Below are 27,188 nucleotides of genomic sequence, written 5' to 3' on the forward strand. Positions count from 1 at the left end.
CTTGTCCCTGACCCGGTTGGGTTTGGCTGAGGACTTTTTCCTTTTGCGCTCAACTGTCTGCCATCCAGTTGGAGCTTCAGGAACTTGGTCTCCCTCCTTTACTTCGTTATCATCCGAATCTTGCCTCGGTTTACCATGACGAACATTGCCATCACGTTGGCAAGTTTCTCACGGACCTCCTAGTGGAGTTAGACTTCTTTCGTATACATTCCACAAGGTCCAGCATGCCCGCCATTGCCACCGCTAGTTCAGCAGGAGCCTCAGGGTCCTGAAGCTTCGGGGAGCTTAGGAGTTCATCGACTGCCTGCGACTTCGACGAAGAGGTCTTCGCTCTCTTTGCCATCTACCGGCGTCCTAACCGGCGAGCGCCTTAGTCCGCTCCGGGTAGTTCTCTCGGCCGTACATATCCAGTAATGCAGACACGTCTCCAATCTGCACCACGGGGCGGTGGACCTACTTTGCAGAGCAAGTACATTCGTACTGTGGATCGAATTTGCTTCTCTTTTATTCGTTGGAGAGCACGTGGGCACTGCCCATGAAATTTAGGGATCGGTTTCATGTCCCAAGTTTCCAATCGCTGGTCCCTTTTTGTCCCGTGGGTCTTTGCCAATTTCTATCCAAAATTTGTTGTTTCTTGTTCGTTGCTTGTATTTTTTGTAGTCACGGGCTCGCAATGCCTGAAGCTATCGGCACTATCTTGCAGAAGGACCTTCGTGATGTTGCTGTTTGCGGTCCCGTACACCACCAGAACGTTGTTGCCCTTCTCACGCCGCCCTAACATGTAGAACAGACGCGTCTGCATGCGACCAAAGCACCCACCAGGGTTGGATATCCGATCTCCGCTAAGGTTGCTCGCACCCCAGCCAGCATCACGGGGAGGTTGAGAATCGGAGTTGTATGATAAGAGATGATATGACCACTACCCGAAGGTTGGGTGTATGGGGTATCGAGTTGCACATTATCTACCATTCGCCAGCCTAAGTCACAACAGCGTCTGATTATCATGCGAGTACTGTATATATAAAATTTTATCTCAAACACTATGGAACATAATGAAACATAATCAGAACTCCTAGTTGGTGCTACTACCGAAGCCTGGGAAACCCCCAGGGCATCTATCATCAAACAGACCCATTTTTCTGCTGGACACCCTTGGTAAGCTACTGGTGAGGATAATATTAAACAGACTTATTATCGACACAGAAGGCGAAAGTGGACTGTCGGACAGACAGTTCGGTCTCGGAAAGGGAGATCTACGGTGGACGCCATCCGAATGGTGACAGAGTACGTGAAGCGCGCATTTAAAAAGAAGCGGACACTGCGCCATTGTGACGATCGACGTTAAGAATGCCTTCAACAATGCCAGCTAGGAAGCGATTACCAATTGCTTCATAGGATGCGTGTTCCCAATACCCTATGTAGGATAATAGGAAGCTTCTTCGAAAATCGAGTCCTGACGTACGAAACCGAAACTGGGTTACGATCTACTGCCCTAACAGCGGGTGTTCCACAGGGTTCCATACTCGGACCTGTGGTTTGGAATGCCATGTATAATGAGGTGTTGACGCTGAAACTATCAGCAGGCGTGCAGATAGTCGGATTTGCTGACGATATCGTGCTCATGATCTCCGGCGAAACAATCGAGGTGGTAGAAGACCTTGAAACGGTGTCCGTAGAAAGGGTTGGCATCTGGATGGAGGGAGTTTAGCTGCAGGTAGCTCACCATAAAACTGAAGTTCTGCTCGTGACCAATAAAAGAGTTGTGCCGCACATGGAGATTACTGTTGGAGGGCACACGACATCTTCGAAACAGCAGCTGAAATACCTGGGAGTAATGGTCGACAATCGCTTAAGTTTTGGTGCGCATGTCAAATACTGTTGTGAAAGTGCATCGATAGTCATAGATTCATTGGCCTGTATTATGACGAACTGCCATGGTCCAAAGAGTAGCGAGAGATGTAGAGCGCAACAGATCCAAATTACGGAGCACACATCGGCTGATAGCCATGCGAGTTTCCTGTGCGTACTGGTCCATATTATCAGCAGATGCAGCTTTTGTCATCGCGGACATGATTCCCATCGACATAACTCTGTCGGAGGATATGGAGTGTTACAGAGCAAGAGCTGTTATATGAGTGCGTTAAATTCAACGAGCAACGTCAATGCTCAAGTGGCAGGAGCAATGGGACACATAGGCTAATCCCGCGACTTTTAGACTAGGTAAATCGGAGTATGGAGAGGTCAACTTCTACCTGAAGCAGTTCCTTTCGGGTCATGGGTGCTTTAAGCAATACCTTCATCGGTTTAAGCTTATCAGCTCGCTTAATTGCCCGGAATGCGTAGATACGGATGAATCGGCAGAACACGCTATCTTTGTCTGTCCCAGGTTCATTTCGAGGCGTCAACGTCTATAGTACGGCGTGCTATAGTCGAAGAAATCTCGCAAATCATGCGCGATCTGATTAGAGTCAGGAAAGAATGGAAGGAAAGAATCATGGCAGGTCTTGGGCCTCGTATGACACTTCAATAAAAAAGCAACGCGATCTTAGGACGCGATATAACCCTAATCTGGACTCATACGTACTCAGCTACGATCTTTCCTGCAGCAAAAGGAAGCGGAGATACCATTCGAGGTGGTCTGGACGGGATTCTAGCTTGCTAGTTTTTCAATCGGCCAGGCCTTGATGGTTAGAAATCCTGCAGGATTGGATGCTGTGAGAGAAAGAGGATAAAGAAGAAAGATGATAAGGAGAAAGACCAAAATTGAGATAGAGGAAAAGGGTGAGATGTATAAGTGCATGAGCACAGGCTACCCCTTGATGTAGTATCATTGGGTTAAACCAAGGGGCACATTTGGCACACGAAGCCCAAGGTGGTTTTAATGGGACGAACTCACTCACGGTAGCAAACACCCTGTTATGGTTTTAAGTCAAATTTCCATCTTGTAAAAAAAATCAGAACTCGTAATTGCTTTGAAATCACCAGCCCATGAACCGCAAGATAGTATTGGATGCCCCTAGATACTTCAAAAAACATGTCTTGATGTAAACAAAGTAAAAAAATGTTATTTTTAATGATAGACTAGATACTGTATTATTATCACAAGAGCTGAAAATTGTTTTTTTTTTAAATAAAATAGAATGAGTGAATGTTTATCAAAAAATGTTGTTTCCAATGAGTAAACATAGCCAGACAGACCCAGTTGTTAATCTGCTTAATACCTTAAGCCTAGACAGCTTAGAAGTGTCGCGTATTACGGCTTCATTGCTCCGCTTCGCATATAGGTATTCATAAGCACAGTCAGTAACTCTATCTTAGTATCAACAGTTGAGAAAAATAAAAAACAAATGATAAAAATAGAAGTGAAAATCAAAAAGTATTCCATTGCAAAAGAGCTCAATTCAGTTTGGTACCTTCAGCACATTGTCAAGCTGTTGTCATCATTCATAAAATGGGATATCCAAACCACAATTGTTAGTATACCTCAAACAAACATCTGTTGAGCTTACAGCAATTGTTGAACCAACGAGAATCAAAGTCAACATAAGTCAATTAGTGGAATGCACTTGCATCGGCAAGTGAACCAAACAATGCAATGTTCTTCCCTCGATTCGCGCGCTAGCTGGTTCATTGACAAGTGTCGAAAAAGTTCGCTGCAAACAAAATCCCGGCATCTTGGTTCATATTTTGGGAGACGCCAGCGGGGGTGTCAAATTGCATCAGCTGAAGAAAGCAGTCGAGTGCCTAGTTATACTCGTACAGCAGTTGATGCAGTCAAGTCAGTGGCCAGCTCTTTGGCACGAGCTTGCGGTCGATGGGAAAACACCACCAAACAATGAGCCAGAGAGACAGGAAGAGAGTAAAGGAAAAAAAACGAAAACAGGAATGCATCCGACACATTGCTGCAGGAAGCAAATAAAAGAAACCAAATAAGGAAGCGAGTCTAAGGGTGGTCTGGTGCGGAGGAAAGAAAATCACCTCCAGGCTTGATGTTTGTTTGCTTCCGTAACGTGGTGGAGGGTAGTTTTTTTTCTCATTAGACTTCTGGAGTAGCGTTGCTGCTGAACAAAGGGTAACCGAGAAACGAGTGCTAAGCAGCTGGTAGAATGTACTGTGTAGCTGTTGAACCTATAGTATAACTATCCTTATAACTAATAACAGTTCATGGTGCCATACTTGAAAAGAAATAGCCTCGCTCGACACAAGCTCTTTGGCCCCAGAATCTACCCAGTATAAAAATAGTGTCAAGTGCAACATCCCGGACGGAGCTTCTGGTCGGAGTCATAATAACAAAAGGAATTGCATTCACTTAACAGTTCCGTTTTATTTGGAGCTTTCATTAGTGGACCTATCATGTTGGAGTCTTTGGGGGATTTGTGAAGAAAATGTGAAAGTGTTTTCAGCTATTGAAGTTTGGCTTTGACTAGAAAATTTCTGAAGGGTTTAAACTGATATTAGTGTAAGTCATGGATGTAGGTACCTAGTTGCAAATTTTTTTGTGAATAGCTTTTGAATGCATGGATGGAAATTGATGAAATTTTCGATGAAACTACCTCCTGATGTCATGTTTACATGTGCTAATTTTTGTGATAGGTAGCGTGCAATGGAAAAGTGTTTTGAATTGAATTTTTGGGCGCCACGTGCGCCATGCACGCTAAGAGAAATCCTTTTTTTTTAATCTAGGCTTTTTTATGACATTCTCTGTTTCCTGGAGCTCAACCTTTAAAACCACGCAAAGTTTCAAATTTGATCAAAGTTATGGAATAAACAATATAACACTTACTGATTAGCAGCATCCCCAGATCGTTAGCCACCGCAAGTACTACACTTTTTTCAAATTTTTTCGCCTTTTTTATCTCCGGAACATCCAGACAAAATTTATTATTTAGAAGTCTCTTGTTGAAAATCTGCCAGGTGAAAGAAAAGTTAGTGTGTGGGTTTCAGTAAGTGAGTCAGTGAAAAAATAACGTTAGATAATATTTTTGAAACTCAACTGAACAGCCGTTATTTTGAGCCTAATAAAAGTTATGGCCCATCAAAGTTGAAATATAATTTTTGAAAGTGATGATTTATCTCAATACCATTTTGCAAATTTCTTCAACACATTGTTGATTAGGTGCAGGAAATTGTTTGTGTAGGATTGAGGTTCAAAAATTGTAGGAATTTCCAAACCTAAATGAACAACTGCGACTTACAAAAACTAACATTCAAATATCGTAGTACAAAATACAATGTGCTAATTTCTTTTTATCTTAAGAATGTTTTTTGTGAATCTATATATATAAAAATGAATTTCTGTCTGTCTGTCTGTCTGTCTGTTCCCTATAGACTCGGAAACTACTGAACCGATTTGCGTGAAACTTGGCAGGTGGGGGTATTGGAGGCCGGGGAAGGTTCCTATTATGGTTTGAGACCCCTCCCTCTCTCATGAAGGGGGGGGGGAGGGGCCTCCCAAACAAAAGACAATTTTTTCCATAACTCGAGAACCAATCAAGCAAATGGTAACAAATTTGGCATGGGTGGGCACTGGGGTACGAGGAATGTTTTTAAGAATATTTGATACCCCTCCCTCCTTCCAGTGGGGAGATAGAAAGGGGAGAGGGTGCCTACCTTACAATTTTTTACATAACTGGAGAGCTAATCAAGCTAATGGAACAAAATTTGGCATGGGAGGGTAGTGGAATATGAAAAATGATTCTATGGTTATTTCAAACCCCTCCCTCCTTCCATTGGAGATACAGGAAGAAGGGGGGGGCTTGAACCACTTTTTTATTGCATAGCTTGAAAACTATTCCAGAAAATGAAACCAAATTTGGCTAGGAAGGGTATATGGGTACGATAAATAGTTTTATGAATATTTGGTACCCCTCCCTCCTTCCAGTGAGGATATAGAATGTGAAGAGGGTGCTCCTTTACAATTTTCAGCATAACTGAATAAATAATCAAGCAAATGGCACCCAATTTGGCGTGGGAAGGTATTTGATTACGATAAATGTTTCTATGAGTTTTTGAGAACCATTCATGCTTCAAGTCGGAAAATCTTAAGGGAGGAGGGTCCTCTCATATAATTTTCACATCCTTTGGGAACTTACTAAGCACATAGAACGAAATTTGGCTTGAGAGGGTATTTGAGCACAGGGAAGGTTTCTGTGAATATTTGGTACTACTGCCTCCATACAGTGGGTTGATATGAAGGAGAGGGGGAGGGGAGGGGGGGGTGCTTCTTTACAATTTTTCGCATTACTCCAGAGCTAATCAAGCCAATTGAAACAACTTTGGCATGGGAAAGCATTTGGATACGTAAAATGGTTATAAGCTTATTTAAAACTTCTTTCTCCTTCCATTGAGAATGAAGTTAGGGAAGACGGAAGCTCATTTATGTATGATTGTTTTGCATAAACCAAAAACTTATCTAACGAATGGAACCAAGTATGACATGGGAACAATCATTCAATTTAGCAACTGGGGAAGAATTTGGCATAGGAGTGTATTTGAATACACGGAATGTTCAATCTTGATCCCCTTCTTCCAGGTAAATAGGTAGGATAGGTAGGAAGGGCGGCTCCGGTACAAATTTTATAGCATTACTCGACAACTAATAAATCAAACTAAACCAAATTTGGCATGAGAGGGTATTCGAGCACAAGATATGTTTTTTTCCGGTAGTTTAGCATCACTACCACTAATCAGTCGAACGATATAGAGGGAAAAGAGGGCATTGATACAGTTTGTTTAATATTTCGATAACTTAACGAGAAAACAATCTTTCTTCGATGGTTTGAGAACCTCTTCTCTTGCCAGAGAGGAGATATACAGTGGGGAGAGGGTCACCCATTTTTTGAATAACTCGAGAACTTATCGAGAATGGAGCCATTTATGGCGTGAGATCGTATTTGTATACAAGAAGTGTTTTTCTGAATTTATGAGACCCACCTTCCTTCAATTAGGGATATAGGAATAGGGGGGTTTTTTTTTTAAATATATCTTTATTAGTACCAATTCATCATTACATTTATATTACATTAATACATTAAATTAGGTGTTCAGTTCAATAATGAACTTTCAGAGCCCTATAGTTTAATAATCACTAAAATTTATTTTTTCGACTTAAATTTGCTGAGCACAATCAAGCATTTTTATAAAGGAAAACATCCTGTAGTGAGAAAAAAAAATATTTTAAACTAAAAACTAAAGCTATCCTAAAATTAAACTAATTTAGGAATAGGGGTAATTTGTATGATAATTCGAGAACGAATAGGTAAAATAAATGTCCCATGATATTATTTTGTTACTAAAAATGTGTATATGATAGTTTAAGAAAGTTTAATTATTAAGTTTAATTATTAATTTATTTAATTATAATTAATTATTAATTATATTTATATAAAAAATATTTTGGCATAAGTTATAAACTTATCAAGCAAAGAAATCCAGAGTCATGAAAAGGATTAAACACGGATTTAAAAAAAAATTAAGATTTCAAAATAAAAAAAAGTTAAAAATTCATTTTGAAATAACATTTTAATGATTTTGAAATTGAACTTAAAATTTTGTGCAAATAAATAACAAGTTAAATAACTAGGTACCACAAGTTTCAAAATTTTTTGGAAAGTGTAGCAAAGCACACCGGGTCAGCTAGTATATAATAAAAAAATACACGCTTTTCTTAAATATATCCTCACTCTTTATCACAACCATATTAGGTAAGAACAAATTTAAAACTCGTCTTTTGTCACTTGGAATTGAAACATTACGAGGCATAGTAGGGTGGAACCTGCTTTGTGTTGGACTCGTAACTTCTTTAAATCTACACAAAGAATTTGGTTTCTACGGGTGAAATGTTCTAGGTAATAAAAGCTATAATATTCTCTAAAGCTGATGATATTCTAGCTTAATATTTTTTGAAAAGTAAAATACTGAACATATACGTCGGTAAAATTATGATAAGTTCACCTTATCTTGAATACGATAACTCCTAAACGAAAAAAAAACTATTGAAAAATTCCATTAAGTTTTGTGTAAATAAACACGTTTTTTGTTAAACATAATGTCTTAATTTATCCAAAAAAATAACGGATTTAATTTTTTTTAGAGTAAATGTTGAAAATTTCTTCCAAACTCAACGCAAAAAGAATTGAAAAAATTTATCGATTTTTAAACAGTATTAATTCTAATTCTAATCGGCCTCGGAGAGTCCCTAGAAATCCTTTTTTAAATACGCCAACTAATCGAAAGTTAAAACTCTTATAAGAGCTGTTAATTTCAAAATTCGTAATTTATTTAAAAACTATCAGCACCCAGATTTTCTAGTGAAAAAAAATCAATGATAGATATAAATATATTTTAATTTCTTTGTTGATAGCTTGGTATGTCCTTCATCGAAAGCAGGATAAATATGTTCCTCATAACAATTGGGAAGTTACATTAGGATTTCAGACTTAGAAACCTAATTTTGAAAAAAAAAACCCCAAAAGATAAATCTCAAATTCTATGGAGATACGGCTATAAGAGTTCAAAAGTCAAATTCACAACCACAGTTTAGTATCTCTAGTTAAAATTATATCTTCTTATCCATATTTCAGATTCAAATTATAAATACCATTCATAAACAAACTTGATAAGCAAAGTTACAATTACTATTAAATTATTGATTCAAAGTATAAATTTTCTACTAGATTGCTGAATTTTTCATTCAAAACAATTTTTTTTACAATAAATAACTAAATTTTAATTTCGAAATATAATTGTTTTTTTTTTTTATTTCATAATCATTTACACAAAAAAAAACATTTCCATGTAATGTGTTGAAATGTGATGCGGATAACAATTTTGAATTTCACCTCAAATGTTGGATTCAGAAAAAAAAATTCAAATAGTTATTCTTAAAAATTAAACATAAATTTGACAACAAATAATCAGTAATCATTAAAAAAAAGAAAACAAATTAGTTCATAAGTTTCAACAAAGATCTCGGGTTCCAAAAATTTAGAAAACCATGATACTTTAAAAACAACACGAGACTTGAAAATGTCAATAAATTAAATCTCTATTTGTATTGAATGCAATTTGAGAATTTTTAATTGAAAAAATATAATTCAGGATATTTATCTCAGTAAGAAAAGTTTTAAAATAAAAGTACATTAAAAAGACACGAATACCCCAGAAGTGGTAAAATGTCTAAATAATCATAATAATAATTAAAGGACATTGAAATAAGGTTGCCAGGTTGCCCGGTTTTATCCGGGTTTGTCCTGATATTTAATATACAATTTGGAAGGCCCGGTTGCCCGAATTTTATCGGAAAAGCCCGGATTTTGCTCGGGTTTATTCTCATTTTCATTCACAAATCACACTTTAAAAAAACAATATGTGTAATAATTTTTTTTATTTATGCGTCCAAAACGAAATTCCCAGACCAAGTTTCATAAACATAAAAATGAAAGATTTTTGAAAGCCTAAAATGCGATTTAAAATTCGTTGATAAATTTTGGTGAAAAAATTGATTTTTTTTAACTTTTTTTTTCTTGATTATTGATGAGTTATTTCTTAGTTTTGATCAAATTTGCCAAGATTTTTTTTATTTGGTTGGATTTTAACTTCTTCAAGTCATTCATCCTTTACCGGATTTTGCCAGGATTTTGGTCGACCATTTTGAAATCAAATGCCCGAATTTTGCCAGAAAAAATTCTGGAAACCTTATATTAAAAACAATAATAGAAATCTTGAGTTGGAGAACTTTCAACTTGAATTTCTAATTTAAGATAGCCTAAAGGATCAATGATAATGATAATGATGATCAATAAGCTAACAATAATCAACAACAATCTGCATTATTCATACTCAAACTTATGAACGAACATTCTAGATTGCCTGGTTTTATAAATTTAATTCTTTAGTGCATGGTTTTTTTTATTAAATGAGAATAGCAATTATCGAGTCAGTGTAATAATAACATTTAAATTCGAATATCACAACTGAACAGGTTTGAAGCAGTTGCTTTGAGTCTTATGAGAGTTAGGGCCTAACAAAGATGAAAAAGAATTTTGGAAATTGATGATTTTTCTCTATATGATTTTACTCATTTCTTCCAAACATCGTTCATTAGCAGCAAAAAGATGTTTGTGATTGATTTAGATTAGAACATTTGTTGGAATTTCCTTATTTGAAGAAATAAGTACCGTAAACTAGGGGAACATTGATCTCTTTTTTAATTCATTTCGGAATATTTTGAAAGGGATTGGTTTTTGTCATATTAATGTTTTTAAAATACTTACTGAGGTAAGGAGTATAAAGCATGATCATTAATAGCAGAATATTGAAACGACTCAAGTGGATATTACTAGATGTTTGTTACAAAACCAGATTTCATGTAACTTTGATCACTATGGTTTTAACGTATCTCAACATTTTCAAGAATATTGTTTTGATGCCAATAAGCACGGAAGGATTAAAACATCTGTAACCGTATTTTTTTTTGTTTGAACTCAATTGAATTATTCAACGTTTTCTTTTAAAAACAAATGGATTCTAAAGATGGCCATATTACTGCATACATTAATGAGCAAGAATTATGAACATTTCTCAATATGTATTTTTTGGCCTCAAAAACAAGTAAGTTTTTCCATCATGTAACTCTCGAGGTACTACAACTGCTCCTATTTTTTTTTTATTAAACTTAACCATTTGAAAGGATTTTTAGACATTTGCAAAAATTTCATGTTGATCAAAGTTACCCCGGTGATCAAAGTTCCCCCAGTTAACGGTACCTGTAATTTTCCAATAAAACAACTTCATAAAAAATAATTATTACAATTTTTCTGCATACTTTCCTCGCTATCTCACACAAACATAAAAAATACCGTGACAAAAATATCATATCATCACAGGCTAATTTCTTTTTACCTCAAAAAAACTTTTTTAAATCATAGCTCTAAAATTTTCACGCGTTTCCGAGATGTTTGGATTTTTATTAGTGCATAAAAAGGGCGAATTCACATTGATATTCAATGTTTCTCATCAAGTTATTCATATTTCTTTTAATTTCAATAGTTCTCGGCATTTGCTCTTTTATTGTCCCGATAAAATTCACGAATATTTTTTGTAAAGTTTTTAAATCAATTTAGATAAATATGAACTATAAATTCCTCACAAATAACGATAAAGTTTAAATTTAAAGCAATATACCTTGCAATTGTGCTAGGCATTCAAACATAATTAGAAAGGGAGATGTTTTCCTTTGTTGTAGCTATTCTGTGCTGCAAGTTTTCATTCAAAAACTGATAATTTGGTAGGTACCATAAAACGGAGTAACATTGATAGTTGGGGTCACTTTGATCAAGATGAAATTTTTCAAGATAATCCTCAATAACTAAGTCTAAAGTTAAAATATCTCAAACCTTTTTTCTACGGTTAAAAACCCATAAGTTGAGTTCCTAATTGTGAAAAACTTGATTTGTTTTTGAAAACTTCAAATGGAAGTAAAAATGAAAATTCGAAATCTAAATAAATATCTATTTATTCGAAGCCTCACAAACATCACCCTGCCTGATGAAATTAATACGTTTAGAAGCAAATAGGTTGATTTATATGAGAGTTCAACTTTTTTCCTAAGTATCTAAATTTATAGTTTCGGTGTAGTTTTTGTTTTATTTTGAGGTAAATTTTTGAATTTTTGATTGAAATTTCATTTAATTTTGTAGTTAAAATTGTATTAGTAATGTTTAAAAATAAAGACCCTTTATTTATGCAGCATCTTTGTCAATCTTTTGAATTTAATTGCTTTACGGCATTAACACCTTAAAGACCGCGATATTGTTTTTGTTACCGTGAAGAAATCTTAACCAAAAAACACCGAAATTCAGCATTCAATATCTCAGAATTCTCTGGACAAAAAGATACAAATTTAGTATCTTTGAGCCACCAAAAGTGTTGTGTTCAATGTTGTAGAGTTTCAGGATTAATTTTAAATCATTTTATTTTTTTTCAGGGATTTTCATTTAATCATTTAAGTTATGACTCTAAGAGTAGATCATTCGCAGAAATTAAAGAATGAAAATTCTCATACTTGGTTCGCAATTATTTTTTTAACAAATTGCGTTTTCGATTATAAGAAGTATCAATCTAGTTCTCTACGAGTTTTGCTCTAACTATTGTTTATTTATTTATTTTATTTATTTCTTTTGGTTAAAATATCCAAAAAGATCACATTTGCCTGAGCAATTGATAAACTAGCATTTGTAAATATTATGAAGGTGTTTTGTATCCTTCGTGCTCAAGAAAACTCGTTAAAAACGTCAAAATAGAGACTGATCAATGTTAACCTAAAGCATCAAATTCTAAACAGAGACGAAATCAATTTTTGATTCAAATTTAAAGCAGTTTAATAATTGTCTGCAGCCATGTTTAACGTTCATAGGAGTCCAGTACTGGTTTAAAAAATATGGAACATGCCACATTTCCCTTCACAGAAACAATAATCGAAAAATATTAAGAAAAGTGATCAATTTTACCTGGGATAACGGTAATGTTATTTTTTGAATTCCTGACAAAGCTAACAAAAAGTAACTCCAGTCACCGTAAAAACCTTAATATTTTATTTACTGTCGAAGAAATATTTCATAATGAAAACATTCTTCATTCGCTAGGAAATCTTAAAATAAATCCTTTATTCAATATATATATGAGAACGTGAATTATTATTTCTTGTGGGTAGCCATTCAAAAATTTTCGGGCATACACGGGTTTTCCAAGCAAACTGCGGTCTGGCTGGTTGCCATAATTTTGTAAAATCAAGTCCGTATTTTGCTGAATTTATACAAAGGAAAAAAAAACAGAAAACTCAAGTTGGGCTGAATTTTTTGAGCTAGCTTTATCTAAATTAGGTTTAACTTGAAAGTTTGGAAATCGATTTTTACGTTGCTGACGTGTTTCGATAAAAATAATGAAATTTGTAGTACCTATTCCTCACTTCTTTGTTTTTTTTCGAATAATCACCAAATTCTGCTAAGATTTTAACGGATTTTTTTTTAAATTCCAGATTTAATGCTCAAATTTTATCAAGTTTTGGAAAAAATGGCCCTTATTTGCTCAGTTTTCATAAATGCCGCTAAAAGTTCTGCAATACTCACTCTAGGGGGCTTTCTTATCATATTTTCGAGTGAAACTATTCGAGATGTTATTTTAAGAGGGCCCCCTTAGCCGGTATATTTTCCGTATTAATTCCGATTATTTAGTTTCAATTTTTTATTAGATTTCTATTACTGGGTATGATTAAAGTAATGGGGTATGAATAAAGTAATTTCATCTGTTTGAAACCTTTTAATCAAAATAAAAAAAAACTATTTTTCTGCAACATTTCAGCTTTTCAACTACATTTCTTCTGTTTTTTTAGCTTAAAAACAGAAGAAATGTTGCTCTTTTCTGACTTTTGTAAATCTGTTTTTCCAATACTTTTCGCAAATAATTTTGTTTGAACTGTATTGAAATTTTCCATAAATCTTAAAAATACACAGATGGCTCCGCTTACTGAGCATTTTAAAAAGTTTTCGCAAAAACAGTTGAAGCTAAAAAATTTAATATAACATAAATTTACTTTTTTGAATTTTTTAAGTAAAAAAGTAAAAGTATTATTTAACTCACAAAGATCGCACACTTTACAGAAGGCTTGCATTCCAAGAACGAGTTCTAATTTAAATTTCATGATAAACACAAAAAACACGCCTCACAAAAAGATGAATATCTTCTTTATTAGCACATTTTAGCAAGAACTTTTCATTTCTTTAAAAAGGTAAAAGTTGGTTCTTCATTTTAACATGTAACTCGACGTGGAATTTTGCTAAAAAACTATACTTAGAGACGTTTGAAATTCGTGAAAATCTATGCATTATTCGCTATCACGTAGAGTCTCGTCCCATTTGTGGAATCTATAGAAAGTTAGAAAACCATTTAAAAAGTTTTTTCAAGGGAACATCAATATATTGTTCAAGGATTGGATTTTTACTTTCTTCACTTAATTCAAAACTACAAATTTTGCCATAAAATTAGAATAAATATATTTTTTATTAAAAAAATTTCAAGTACTGTTTTTATTTTTGAAGGAATTTTAACACATCTAAGCTGCAAAATGAAAAATTTAAAGTTTTAAGGAACAGTTATTAGAGAAAGATTGATAAATTTAGTTGGTATATTTTTTTGGTATATTTTGTTCGTAAATGATTAAAAAAAAGTAGTAGTTAGATTTATTTTTTTCTTTTTAAAGGTCGAAAAACAAAAATATTTTAAATTTTTTTTTTCATTAGCGGCATACAATGCATTGATTATACCATGCAGTATTGCATCACCGAATAAATATCGCATGGATGAATTAAACAAGAATATTAAAGTAACAGAGCTTGGGCTTTTCCCAAAAATAAAAAAAAAGTCATTTGACCTTGAAATGCAAGAGTTAATGCTTGGGTTTTATCTCTAACAGTTTTTTTACCATTTTTTCGAATTGTTCAAGAAAACACTTTAGAAGAGAGGGGCTACAGTTAATTTTCAGATTTCATTAGTTTCATTAGTTCAATTTTTTAGATATGACTGAAAAAGTGTCTGAAAAAACTAATGAATTCTGAAAATCAACAGTAGCAGCTCTATTCTAAAGTGTTTTCTGGCACAATTCAATTTTGAAATAATTAAAAAAAATGGTAAAAAAACTGTTTGAGATAAGCTTCTAATGATTAGCTTTTCGAGATACTTCCTAGGAAGATAAACCAGATAGTGAATACCTGGTATTTAGATAATTTATAAGTTAGCACTTCTTAAATTTTCACAGAACCTCTCCGAAAAATTTACGATGGCTTTATTTGATATCGACACCGATTCCATCTACAATCAAAACTTCCGAGTTCCCTTTCGAACTCAATTTTCCCATCACAACCTCAGGCTGCTGCTACTGTAAATAGTCTGGTCGTCTAAATAATTTGTGTTTTTCCCTTTTTTCCTTTGCTCGTTTACATATATGTGTGTCAGAAATCACACTCTTCCAAACAGATAAAACTTTGACATTTTTATTAAACTTTGAACTTTAAAATACATATCAGCTTTGTTCAAGTATTGTGAGACCATTCAACTGAATCGAACTTGGAGATCGATCTTTTTCAGAATATCGAACAATCCTAATTGTGACCAATTATTTTAAAACAGTTGAAATAACTGCTGGAAGATGATGTGCTTTTGATGTTTATGTATCTCAAAATAAGTTTGTAACATAGCATGAATACATAATTCAACTGTTTACATTAATAAAATGTTTGCCAAGAACAAACAAGTTCGATACATTTCCTTCCAAAAAGGCAGTGTGGGTATGTAACATGAGCACCCCAAAGCAAACAAGTTATTTAAATTTTGCTCCGCCTCCGCGTTGAGAAAATTTGTCATCCTCTCGTTATAATCAAAAATAAAATCCTCCCCCGCATAATTCGAATTCTTCGATCCCGAGAAAAGTAAACAAAAACACGGGAAAGTGAAAACACAGTACAAAGTACACGACACTGAGCAGAGCCTAATGATAATAATAATAATGATGACGATGGCATTCAAAGAAGAGGAGGACGAGGATGATGATGATGATGATGTGTACAGACCGGACACTAAATGCCTGGAAATTTCTTTCCCTTGCCTGTAGTGTCGAGTGGAAGCGACATTTATGCTTTCACATTCGTTCTATTTCTTCCCTCCTCGCCACTTGTCATATTATATCGTTTTCCATGATCATCATGACGTGCGGGTAATGATTCAAGTGGTTATGATGGCGTCACGAGAATGAAAGTCGAGGTTGGCGATTGGGTTTGACTGGGGTTGAGGAAAAGGGCTCATTACACGACACTTGGAAGCACTCTATTTTGCCTTTCGCGCGCTCCAGAACGAGCAAGGAAAAACGGAAAACACAAATTAGACTACCAGACTATTTACAGTAGCAGCAGCCAGAAGTTGTGATGGGAAAATTGAGTTCGAGAAGAAATTCGGAAGTGTTGATAGTTGATAGAATGGGTGTCGATATCAAATAACGCCATCGTCAATTTTTCGGAGAGGTTTTGTGAAATTTAAGAAGTGCTAGCTAATAAATTATCTACCAGGTATTCCGGTACATATATCTGGTTTATGATTACAGGAAATTTCTCGAAAAGCTGCTAATTAGAAGGGTTAGAATTAAAGTCATGATCTGATATTCAACACCAATCCTTTCCTAAAGAGTGATACGTTCAAACTTTGGGCAAGAGAAAACGCGTGTAAATCGGTGAAATCGTTTATTTAAAAAACAAATTAAATCTCTTTTTCAAGTTTAATTAATATAAAATTCAGGAAAAATATTCAGTTAGGCTTCCGCATTTCAAATCCGAATTGCCGGGCCTACGCTTAACCCCTGCCATCAGATTTTGTACGGCCCCCTTGTTCACCTTCTTCGCCGCAGAAAGCCAGTTTGCCTTGAACTGCTGCTCGTGCTTAGCAGGTTTTTCGGTTTTCTTTAGGTTCCGCTTGACAATAGCCCAGTATTTCTCAATTGGGCGGAGCTCTGGCGTGTTGGGAGGGTTCTTGTCCTTGGGAACCACCTGCACGTTGTTGGCGGCGTACCACTCCATGGCCTTTTTACCGTAATGGCAAGATGCCAAATCCGGCCAAAACAGTACGGAACAACCGTGTTTCTTCAGGAAAAGCAGCAGACGTTTATTCAAACACTCTTTCACGTAAGTTTCTTGGTTGACAGTCCTGGAAGCTACGAAAATGCTGCTTTTCAAGCCACAGGTACAGATGGCTTGCCAAACCAAATATTTCTTCGTGAACTTGGACAGTTTCATGTGCTTGAAAATATCTGCTACCTTTCCCCTTCCTTTTGCCGTATAAAACTCCTGTCCCGGAACCTGCTTGCAGTCGGCTTTGACCTAGGTTTCGTCGTCCATTACCACGCAGTCAAACTTAGTCAGCATCGTCGTGTACAGCCTCCGCTGTCGTATTTTGTTTATCGTCGCGATTTGGAGTCACTACGTTCTTGTAAGCCGATTGTCCGGCTCGGTTTATGGCTCGATGCACGGTTGTAGACGATACACCCAGCTTAGTTGCGACATTTCGAAGAGAGAGGTTAGGGTTTCGCTTGAAACTACCGGCAACTCTCTTTGTCGTCTCTGCGGCTTCCTGTGTTCGATTTCCCCCAGGTCCAAACTTCCTGACAGTCGACAAACGATCCCTAACACACACACATACACACACACACACACACACACACACACACGCACACACACACACACACACACACACACACACACACACACACACACACACACACACACACACACACACACACACACACACACACACACACACACACACACACACACACACACACACCACACACACACACACACACACACACACACACACACACACACACACACACACACACACACACACACACACACACACACACACACACACACACACACACACACACACACACACACACACACACACACACACACACACACACACACACACACACACACACACACACACACACACACACACACACACACACACACACACACACACACACACACACACACACACACACACACACACACACACACACACACAAACACACAAACACACACACACACACACCCACACACACACACACACACACACACACACACACACACACACACACACACACACACACACACACACACACACACACACACACACACACACACACACACACACACACACACACACACACACACACACACACACACACACACCTTCAAAATGAGGGGTGTTCAGGTTTTTTAAAATGCAAAATTGAAAGAAATACGTCAAGTTGATATTGACCAAATTTTGACCGTATTAGATACCCTTTACAACAAGGTTCTTACGAAGAACGACGGATGCATCCTCATGGATGACGAAACGTACGTGAAGATGGATTTAGGCCGGCTTCCTGGACAACAATTTTACAAAGCCACTGGTTGGGGTGATGTCCCCAACAAGATCAAATTCTTTTTTGCCGATAAGTTGACAAGAAAGTGTTTGATCTGGCAAGGTATTTGCAGCTGCGGACGAAAAACCCCGGTTTTTTTTTTTTTGAAAAACAAGACCATGGACTCCGAAATGTACAAGGAAGAGTGCATAAAAAACGTATTTTTTTCGTACATAGATCTCACAAAGGACCAGTAAAGTTTTCGCCAGATTTGTCAAGCTGCCACTAAATAGCTAAGAGGTACTACAGTGGTATCGGGCCAACGGATGGATTTTGCCGAAAAGGACATCAACCCACTCAACTGCCCTCAATTCCACCCTATCGAAAATTTTTGGGCAATTGTCAAGCAGAAGATGAAGAAGAATGGTAGGACGACTCGGAATGCAACAGAGATGAATTCGTCATTATGCATCGGATTGAGATGAAAATCTGCACATGGGTGTTTTGAAGAAGGAGCAATTGATTTTTGAGGGTTCGACCAAAGAGGTCGTCCATATGAATTTTTCACATCTTTGCGATTTTGAGGCTAATACACATTGGATTGAAGTGATAATTTGCACATGGGAGTTTTAAAGGTTGACTAATTGTTTTCAGGTGTCAAATTTTGGATCGAGGATCGGCAAAAGGGGTCGTCCATATTAATAGTTCACTATTTTTGCTATATTGCCGTGATAGCGCATCAGATTGAGATCGAATTTTGTACACGGGAGTTTTGAAAGACGGGCAATTTATTTCAGGTACTCAATTTTGGATCAGGGATCAGAAAAAGAGGTCATCCATATGAAATATTAACTGTTTTCGCGATATTGTCATGATTATACATCGGATTGTGATGAAAACAACTACATGAGAGTTTCACAGCACGGGCAATAGATTTCAGAAGTCTAATTTTGGGGCAGGGTCAGCAAAAAGGGTCGTTCCCATTAATTAATCAATGTTTCTGCAATAATTACCTTACTATGCATCGAATTGAAACGGAAATTCATACACGGGAGCTTCCAAATTCTGAATCAAAGGACAGGAAAAAGGGACGTCCATATAATCTGCTTGAAATTTTAGCAGTAGTTTCGTTACTATGCATTATGAGATCGAACTCTGATTTTATATTAACTGCTTGCGTGATTATGCATCCGGACAAGCTAAAAATTCGTGCACGGTTGTTTAAAAGACAATCAAAAGGTTCCTTTAAAAAAAGTTTAATATTTTATGCAATATGGTATTGAAAATGCCTCCCAATTATCATTTACACACACTTATCACATACAGACCCCGTTTGTTTTTGGCAACATTCGATTTTGGCAACATTTGATTTTGGCATCATCCGATTTTGGCACATGTGCCAAAATCGAACGGTTTTTATAAGCGACATTCCCTTTCAGTTTTCTCTATTAGAGGGCCAATATAATTGAAACAAGCACCATAAATACGTTTTTATGTTCTGTTTCGTCAGACCATTTTCTGACTTTCGGTCTACGAAATAAAAACAACTTAACTGGAGGAAAACTAAAATCAAAGAGATCATTTATTGCATTTTCATTTATAATTAGGGGAGAATGAGGATACTTGATCCCTGGGGATACTTGATTCCTAAGCTATATCTCGAAACTGGAATGTCTTACAAAGATCAAATGTTCTAGAAAAATGTGCCAAAATGAGCAAACTAACAATGCTTGTAGTTTAAATATTTTTAACAAAATAATTGTTTGAGTAATTGAACTTTGTTTGAAAAATTTCACAAAATGTAACCTGAAGATCTTTTTTCATCACTTTAAAATGTTCCTTACATGGGAAAATTTTGAAAAAAATATTTGTTCCAATGTATCAATCGTTCGAGCGTAAAATGAACTTCAAAATGCCATATTTTCAAAGCAATGGAAAACTCTCAACTTTTTTCAGAAAAAGTTTTCTAAAATGTTGATTATGGGTACAAATGATCCCCTAGAGTTGGGTACAATTGATCCCCCTTCCAAACGGCATAGTCTTCTTCTGAATTGATCGTTATGATTGCTGATTACGAAATTACTAATATTTATCCAAAAACTAATATTTATCAAACAATTGTCTGAAGAAAAGAGCAAAAATAATTATTTTTTTCTTAATTATAAAAATAGCGCCTTTAAGTATGCAATGTTATTAGCGTTGAGACAAAGTTATAGAAATTTCTTCTTATGTCTGCTATAAATTGTGAAATGAGAACAAACATGACCAAAATAGTCAATTAACATTCTATCTTGGGGTTTTGTTTGATTTTTATACAAGAATTTGGGCTTTCTGAATAAAAGATCAAGTCTCCTTCAAAAGGGGATCAAGTCTCCCCTAACTTCAGAAAAATCGCAATTTTTTTACTCCCACGAAAATGCTTCTAGTTCATCAACGGGTTCAAGTATCGTTCTAATTTTTGGAGCATAGAAACTTGAAGTTACAAGCTGTCAGAAAATGTCAAAGACGGCGAGTTGGTAAATTTTTCTAAAAAGATATGGTGAAAATAAGAAAAGGGGATCAAGTATCCCCACTCTCCCCTACAGTTTTTCCCGCGAAAAACTGTGACTATTTTATAGCTAACTTGATATATTGGCAACACTTCATAGATCACTTTTGGACAAACGCTTCGCCAGATTGTAAACAATCTTGTGTGGAATCCGCTGATTAGAGTGACCAATATTGTTGAGACTCAACATACTGGCTACCTAAAACGAATGTTTTATAGTTGGCGGCCCTAGCTTTGTTTGGTTTTATATTTTGCTCCTCTGTTTAATCGGTGCGGTACACTTTTTACCACAAATCTCCAGATTTTCGCGGGAAATATGAAAATGTTTTCCAAATTGTTTAGCAGGTTAGCGAGTACTACGGTGTTCACCATCTGGATAGTTAAAATGGAATGGAAGGTAGGTTCGACGGACTTTCTGGACACTGGACTGAATTGCTCTCGGGTCTTCGGGACAACGGATCAGCGGGACAACAGTTCTGCGGGACAACGGTTCGGCGGGACAGCGGATGTTCGGGTCAACATATCAGCGGGTCAACAAATCTGTGGTTCTGCGGGACTCTACTTGAACATGGGCTCATGAACACAGGCATGCTTCGAGTGAGTTAAGATCCAAAAACCACCAGTGATCAGCAAATGGCGCAATTACTCTCATAGCACCTTCGATGTACTGCTGAGAGCTAGTACTGGCCAGGCGACCAGTACGGCAGGAGCCCAGATGGCTGGTTTTGGAACCAGTACCTCCCATCTGGGTCATTCGCTGATCGGGAACGGGACAATTTAACTGGGATTACAGGGTGGCTTGGATCGTTGCTCACTGGAACTGGTTACATGATGACAATACTCCGGAAGCGTTGGGTCTAGGGTCAGTTAGATGGGTTCAGGATTGCTCAATGGGTCTAGGGTAGGATAACGCGTCGATAAGAAAGTTGTGCTCCTCGCGCTGGGGTCAGATTTATTTCCGGTACAAATTAGTAGCTTGTTGTATCACGGGCACGGGTTCAAACAGGTAAGAGGGCAGCTTAACGCAATGTCAAAAGTATCAATCTTCCGGCGAAAGCTGCCCAATCCTGGTCACGGCAGTTCTGAAAGGGTGATCAAATACAACAAGAAAAACAAAAGTTTTATTAAAAAATTAAAAAGTACTCAAAAATTACAAAAAGATGAAGAATTAAAAAAATTAAAAAACAAATACAAACAAAAGAGTAAAAATGACAAAAAACAACTAAAAATGATGAAAAATGGCAAAAACAGCTAATATGACATAAACAACCAAGATTATAAACAAAACAAGAGCAGTGCAAAATGCATCAAAACATGAGAAAAAATGATAAAAAAATGACTAAAAAATAACCGGAAATTGATTAAAAATAAAATTAACGATAATAAAAATAGTTATTTTGTAATAATTAAAGAAAAAAAAATTAGAAAAAAAACCGTCCGATTTTGGCAACACAAAATGTTCGGGCATGTTGCCAAAATCTGTATTTGAAATTAAAAACGAAACGGAGTTCGTACGGGATCAGCTAGTCTGGTCTAAAACGTTACTCAAAGCAAACAATTTCATTATCAGCTGAATTATCGCTACCAAAATCCTATTTTTATTGTTTGATCAATTCATGTTTACATCTATCTATTGCTATACAACTATTTCCATACAACTATTTCCAAGTGCTTTAAAATGATATGGAGTTTTCGAAAAAAAAACTGTGTGTCTTGTAAAAATCTTTGAGAAACAAAGTTTGTATTATTCTGTAGTGGTGCTAAAATTATTAATATTTTTTTTTTTTAAATTGCCACCTTCACCAAAGAAACTTCTATATTAAACCTCATCCGCATTAGATTTCATTACCCTAATCAGCACTAGGAGTGTCAATTTGACACCACCAGCTCAAATCGTTATAACTTTTGGCGTGTTGAACCGATTTCAACAAAACTTACATCAAAAGAAACCTTGTAATGTCAGTAAAATATGTTTAGAACATTATATACAGCTAAAGTTACAAGTTTTCTCGTTATTCAGCATGACAGAAAAAAAATCCGGAAAAACATGTCTCACGAAAACTGCTGTAGTTCATATGTTACACGTCAAAAAAAAATATTGCCTTATGCATATGAAAGCTGAAGTTAACGCCTACATCATGAAGACAAGAAATATTTTTTTAATTTTTTTTTAATGAAATGGTCACAAAAAGTTAAAAAAGTGGTCCAAAAAACTTACTTTTCATTCGATTGCTAGTAAATACTGTTTGAGCGATGGTAGAGTTTTAGAATAAAATATGACAACAAACTTTATTAAAATTCTAACATTTTGCTGTATTTAGATTTTTGATGCAACAAAAATTCTAGAACTACAAGCAGCGCGTCCAGCAAAACGTGTTTGTTTGCTCTCCGAGTAGGTACGGTGGGTGGTGATTTGGGAAGAGAGCCAAGCCGACAGACGAAATAACGATGCGTGTCGTGCATTTCTTGGTTGTAAATATTCTATTGCTAGTAGTTTGCATTTGCTAGTTACGACACGCATCATTATTCCTTCTGTCGGCTTCGCTCTCTGCCCGAATCACCACCCACCGTACCTACTCGGAGAGCAAACAAACACGTTTTGCTGGACGCTTTGCTTGTAGTTCTAGAAATTCAGGAATGATTTTACTTTTATGATTTTCATATTTTTGGGAAATCTCACAGCGTGATTTGTTGCATCTCACTAAAATGAAGATTAAATTTGCTTTCCAATGAATATACTTTTGATTGGTCCAAACAAAGTGAAAGCACTGAAAATCCGGGTACAACCTGACGGTGGACCACAAAAACAGATGAAATTTCAATTTGTAAAAAAATTGCGCAAAGTAGTGAACTTTGAAAAATTCCAGTAATTTCAATTTTTGTTGCATCAAAAATCTAAAGACAGCAAAATGTTAGAATTTTAATAAAGTTTGTTGTCATATTTTTTCTTAAGCTCTACCGTCGCTCAAACAGTATTGACTAGCAATCGAATGAAAAGTAGGTTTTTCAGACCACTTTTTTGAACTTTTTGCGACCATTTCATTAAATAAAAAATTAAAAAAAAAATATTTCTTGTCTTCATGATGTAGGCATATGAAAGCTGAATCATATGCATAAGGCAAATATTTTTTTGGACGTGTAATATATGAACTACAGCAGTTTTCGTAAGGCATGTTTTTAAAATTTTTTTCTTTCATGCTGAATACCGAGAAAACTAGTAACTTTAGCTATATATAATGTTCTAAACATATTTTACTGACATTACAAGGTTTCTGTTGGTATAAGATTTATATGAAGTTTATAATAATTCAAACGATTTAAATAGATTTTACTTTTGGAGTGTCAAAATGACACTCTAAGTCGGAAAAGGGAGTTTTTTTTGTCCAGGCTTCCAGGGTTCGTCCATAAATAAAGTAAAGATGCAATATTGAAAAACTTTTGAATTCATTTAGGGTCCCCGAAGAAATTTTTGTATTTTGAAGCTTCTGAAAAAAGTTACAAGCCTTCAAATTACAATAGTGTCAAAATGACACTCTAATGCGGATGAGGGTTAAATTATAACTTTAGACTGAGTCGATTTGGGGTCATTTTTGAATTTCTCAAACCCTGGGGTCTAAAAAGCTTCGTCTTGGTCCCAAACTCATCCATGATTTTTTGTAGAATTTTCAAGTAACGTTTACATGAGTAAATTTTAACTTTTAGGTTTGTATGGGAAAATTGAATATTTTGTACTGAAAAATCAACATCATTTTCATTTCTTCTGTGGAACCAAGCCAGCTTATGGTTTTTGTGCCAATTTATAAAATTCCTAAAGGAAATTTTCCGCTGAACAACTTTGTCGAAGACCGTAACCTCGTATCTTATTAAACTAAAAAGTTATTCGGTGTAGAATGGGGATATGTCTTTTTGCATTGATAAACAATAAACTCAATTTACATCCCTGCAGGGTGCCTAGCGAGGTATTGCATGACTACTTTTCAAGCAATACTTCGCGAGGCTCCAGCAGTGATGTCAATCAGTGTTCCGAATATCACTCATTTTCAACGAATGTTCCTGATTGCACTTCGCAACTGAACGTACAGCGATCGGGTTTTGTTATTGATTGCTACTGGACTTATCCGATCATCCATCGTTCTATTCATCGCTAAAATACAGATCACCTCGCACGATGTTTGCTGTCAAAACAGTGCAGCACTATCATCAAATTGGAATCTCACCATTGAGCGATGCATACGGCGAATCATGTTGTGCTAGGATCAGGAGTGAATGGTTCAGGCAGTGAGCGCGTGATACATGTAACCGATCATTAGCAAATGTCGTTTGATTTTAAACATAGCCAATTAATAAATTTATTTGATTTTACAGCTTTTTTTACTACAGTAAGAATAAAATCAAACTGCAGTTGTGTTTGTGATGGAAAGATGGTCACTTCCGCCGTCTTTTCAATTTCTAATCAGCCAGGCGTGAGTGACATTCAGAATGGATCAGTTGGTATCTCACTCATCTCCGATATGCGATGTTTGCTAAACCGATGATTCTGAATGATGCGACTCGGTTTGCATAGCTGATAGGAGCGCTGATCGAGATTGCATACCAGCCAGGAGAAGCAGTTGCGAGAGGCGCTATCCCATTATACAATCAGAATGTATCCAACAGGAAACGCATCCTGAGTGTTCATTTTGATTGATTTTCGGAACATTGATGTCAATTGAATTTATTGCTTTTCAATGCCAAAAGACATACCCCTGTTAAACAGTTAATAACTTTTTTGCCTGATATTTAAGATACGAAGTTACGATCTTCGACAAAGTTGTTCAGCGAAAAATTTCCTTTAGGAATTTTATAAATTGGCACAAAAACCATAAGCTGGCTTGGTTCCACAGAAGAAATGAAAATGATGTTGATTTTTCAGTACAAAATATTCAATTTTCCCATACAAACCTAAAAGTTAAAATTTACTCATGTAAACGTTACTTGAAAATTCTACAATAAATCATGGATGAGTTTGGACCAAGACGAAGCTTTTTAGACCCCAGGGTTTGAGAAATTCAAAAATGACCCCAAACCGACTCAGTCTATTATAACATATTATTTGAAAAATGGTATAAATTGAGAGTAAACTTAAACTTTAGAATGTAGTGTTAATTGACAATAGCACAGATGAGTGGATAGAATCGGAACCATAAAAAAATTTATTTGTTGCATCCTCCAAACAAAATTTACCATTCACTGGCAACAGCATAGCGTGAAAAACAAGTTTCAGAATTATTGTAGCTCTGTCTGTTGCGATACATTCCACCACATAAACCCTTGCTCGTACGTATAATCCCTAAATCTGATTTGTCTATTTTTTTATCCTTCATTCCAGATAATCATAATTGACTCGTACTCGTACAACACAAATCAAGCCAAACCCAACTTGTCAACCAGAAATTTCCCATCTGTTTGCATCATCAACTGTTGCGCGGCATCGAAACTACAGAGAGAAACTGGAGAGTGTTGTTGCCGAATGTGTTTGTGTGCCAAGCGTGCCCAGAAGCGAAACGAGAAAGTGTAAAAAAAAAGAGCAGAAGAAAACTTCATTAATTCAGAACTGGGGAAAATTCAGTGTAGCAATCAACGGGAAAAGGGAAACGAGAAGCAGAAAAAAACTGGTGAACTAACGAAAAAAAAAAAAAAAAAACAGCGCAGACCAGCAGAAGGAAAACCACACAAGTCAAGCGAAAATCACAACTGCATGAATAACCAAAGTGCTTCGCTAAAAAAGACGTCGACGAAGATGATGATGATGACGAGGAAGAGCAGAGGCAAGGGCATGGCGAAGATGCTGTTGCTGGTCCTGCTGCCATAAGCAAGCAAGCAAGCAAGCAAGCAAGAGCAAGTGTGTCAGAAAAGATGAAACTAAATGAACCGAGCGGAAGTTCGAAGAAGTTTGGTCTTGGCCCTCGCTCGGCTTGAAAGAGGAAGCCGGAAGAAAAGTAGGGAAAAGTGCGCATTGAGGGTGCAGAAAAATAACAATCATCACTTGTGGTCGGAATTTGCTTTCCTGCTGCTTCCTTCTCCACCAAAGTTTCGATTCTGTTCCATTCTGGGGAAGCTGTCGGTTCCATTTCATGGGCAGAGCACAGTACATACAGTGAGTGTACCCAGACCCACCCAGCTTTGTGAAATGTTATGATCTACAAGTGATTATGGAGATGACGATTTTGCGAAATCGAATCTGTATCTACTGCCTTCTAGTGGAGGGTACTTGGTAAACGTTGATTTTGTGTCAGCGACAAGTGGATCGAATCAAAACAGTGAATGAAGGTGTCGGATCAGATCACAGTAGAGCGTTTTGGTGTTTTCCGGGAGGTTTTTCTCTTCACACATTTGCTGCCATAAGGTAAATAAAAAGAATAACCGCAATATTAAAGTTTTTTGAAACAGCTTAAAAAATATTTTTTCAATACACTCTAACTCAATCAACACTAACAGAAGTTATAGAAAAAAGGTTGAAAGTCATTGTAACTCTTACTGTTTTGTTGTAGTTGTTTGCAGTTGGAAATTCTTGGAAATTTTTATATATGAAAAAAACCTTGTAACGCTTAAATATCTTCAGAAAATTAAAATGTTCAAGACTCCCCAGCAATTATTTTCAATTTGGGTCTAATGAAATTAAAAGTCCCTGTTTTCAAATAGTCCATA

At 36.0% G+C, this 27,188-nt stretch overlaps 1 protein-coding gene across 2 annotated transcripts in view; it reads left to right on the plus strand.

Annotated features, from left to right (window-relative positions):
• LOC129744755 (uncharacterized) overlaps window positions 1-27,188 on the plus strand; it is a 429,246-nt gene that overhangs the window by 24,753 nt on the left and 377,305 nt on the right. For both annotated transcript variants that reach the window (XM_055737450.1, XM_055737451.1), the window contains exon 2: window positions 25,870-26,886. The gene's annotated coding sequence lies outside the window, so the exon portion shown is untranslated. The remainder of the gene's footprint in view (window positions 1-25,869; window positions 26,887-27,188) is intronic.

This window comes from Uranotaenia lowii, chromosome 2 (assembly GCF_029784155.1).
Source record: "Uranotaenia lowii strain MFRU-FL chromosome 2, ASM2978415v1, whole genome shotgun sequence".
NCBI classification, from domain to species: Eukaryota; Metazoa; Arthropoda; class Insecta; order Diptera; family Culicidae; genus Uranotaenia; species Uranotaenia lowii.